At 34.0% G+C, this 2617-nt stretch overlaps 1 pseudogene; it reads left to right on the top strand.

Moving 5' to 3' along the window:
• The first annotated feature begins 612 nt into the window (after positions 1–612).
• LOC149140786 (mavicyanin-like) lies at positions 613–1719 on the top strand (annotated as a pseudogene).
• Positions 1720–2617: the final 898 nt, after the last annotated feature.

The following is a 2617-nucleotide window of genomic DNA, read 5'->3' as shown; positions in this document are numbered from 1 at the left end:
TCATGACATGCAGACCAAAAGGTCAGATATGGGAAAGACTGGAATATCTCAACTGGGCTTTTTAAGCCTTTATATAAGAATAATAACTTTGCATAACCATGGCCACATATATTTGTATGTCGTGTTGTAAATAAAATCCACAGTTTGTTGTTTGACATGCCCTATTTGTAAAGGATATGAGGAAAAAAATATGCTTATTTAGTTCTAAAGACAGACAAATCAAACATTCAAATACCTTTTACGAGATTTGCAGGCAAGGGGCACACAACCATGTGTGCCTTGTTTTTTTGGTTAGATGATAGTGTGACAGAGAAAGTTTGAATGTTGCAAAATCCTTTTTCAAATTTCGAATAAGGACAAATAAGGATGAGACATTGGGCATAATGGCTATGAGACATGAGAGCATGGAATATTTCTTGAAATGGAAGATTAACAAGAGAATGTAAGAGATGAAGTGGGTTATTATCATTTCTGCACCAAACAAAGCAAGCCAAAGTGAGACTAGTTTTGATTCAGTTGTCGCTAGCTCCAGTGTATCAACACCATTAGTATAGGATGAGGGAGAGGAACTTGATGTTGCATCGGATCATGTTGCTTTCATGGACAACCATCATGATGAATGTGGACTTATGTTCAAAAGTGGAACACGTGGTGGGAGATGATAGAGGATGGGCTCCTCACTTGAACTTCCATGGATGGGCTTTTGGCAAAATCTTCCATGTTGGAGACAATCTCTATAAGCATTAGCATGATTTCATTGCTTATAGGGGCCCTCTCTATCTCAGTATGGAAGAGTTGTTGTAATGCCATGCCATGTCATGTTTTTCCCTCTAAACATTTTGACTCGATCAAATTACATAGCTAACCTAGATCCATCTTAACTCCTGATCTACCAAACCCTATGAGGAATCAATTTTTTTGAGGTGCAAACCTCTTTAGAGTGAAAATAGATTGGATCCCTCTTGATGCTTAGTAGATCTGGAGTTAAGATGAATCTACACTGATTTCTAATACTGGAAAAATTTAAAGTTCTATTTTGCATTTTGCTGAACTTTTTGCTAATAGTACTAAGTGAAAATCGTCGAATAATGTTAGTTACAACTACCGTATTTGATTAGGTTTTCATTTCAGATCATATCATAAAATATACAAATTGCATATATGGCCTAGGCCTATTATAAGATCTTGTTCTCATTGAGGCTGTTTAAACATGGAGGAGAGATGAAAAAAGTATATTTAATATACATAATCCTTGTTGCAGGGTTTGCATATGCCTCTGGAGAATAGATTGTTATAGTGTTGAAAAGCAAAGAGGAGTGGGAGGCTTGTAATGTCAGCAATCCAATTAGACTCTACAATGGAGGGGTTGATTCAGTCCCCATTGTCCATGTGGGCACAAGATATTTCAGTAGCAGAAGAGTGGAGGATTTCCAAAATTGCATGAAGCTCCACATTAATGTCGATGTAGCTCCTCCATTATCTGAATCTGAAACTCCCTCTGAATCCAATGATGGGATACTGGGAAATTTGATCAACAGAGAGAAGTTGCAGAAAATAGGGAAATGGTCTCTTTCTTGGCCCGTCATTGAGGAAATTTTGACAGTAATGGGTAGAGTGAAGGAAGTCGCTAAAGCTCCAACTTCTGGGTCTTCCAATTTTTTAGCACATTGAATATTTTCTTCCATTGTTATGAGCTTCTTTCTCCTCTTGCTGCATTAATATTCTCAAGTCCGACTTTCATGGTTTTTGTGTTGTAGCTCTCATTCACCCTCCATTTCACATTTAGGAAATGACGTTTGACAAACTCGCCAATTTGTAGACGATGGTTAGGTGCTTTGGCCTACACTGTGAAAGCACAAATATGCAAAGTATATGTATTCATGCAGTAATAAAAGGTCTTTATGTTGTTCTGTGACATGTTCCTTTTTCTTATGAAAGTATGGAATTGATTTATTTAACTCGGTTCATGGGCAAAGAATCTGAAAGCAAATTTGGATGTTTTAAATTAAAATAAAGTTAATATTAAAATAGGAATAATTAAATTAAATAGTTATAAACTAGCACAATCATATTAATAAATGTGGTTGATAAACACCCATAGGCATATATCAACCACATTTATCAATATTTATATCAACCACATTTAACAATAATTATTAATAATAAATAATAATTAACAATTAAAACAATAAATACAAAACTTAATTATAATGGTTTATATATTCATAATTATAATAAATAATACTAATAAAAATTATTATAAATATAAACCCAAGGTATATAAACCCTAAGATAAATATTATAAACCCTAAAATAAACATGGTTGACTACGATTGATCATGGTTGATTTTCATATTGAGATAATCTTTATCACAATGCAACGTTGGACCATGCTCAACCATGGAATAATAAACCCAGTGGATTAATACTAAAACACTAAGGGATTATAAATCCAAGGATATAATATTAAACCCAAGGGGTTAATATTATAAACCCAAGGGATTAATATTATATACCCAAGGTATATAAACTCTAAGATAAATATTATAAACCCTAAACGAAACATGGTTGACCATGGTTGATTTTCATGTTGAGACAATCCTTGTCACAAAGCGAT

Source organism: Pinus tabuliformis, chromosome X (assembly GCF_031772625.1).
Source record: "Pinus tabuliformis cultivar Carrire ecotype Pingquan chromosome X, CPIR1, whole genome shotgun sequence".
In the NCBI taxonomy this organism is placed as follows: domain Eukaryota; kingdom Viridiplantae; phylum Streptophyta; class Pinopsida; order Pinales; family Pinaceae; genus Pinus; species Pinus tabuliformis.
Note: the sequence above shows the minus strand (reverse complement) of the source record. Positions and strands in the feature narration are given on the sequence as shown.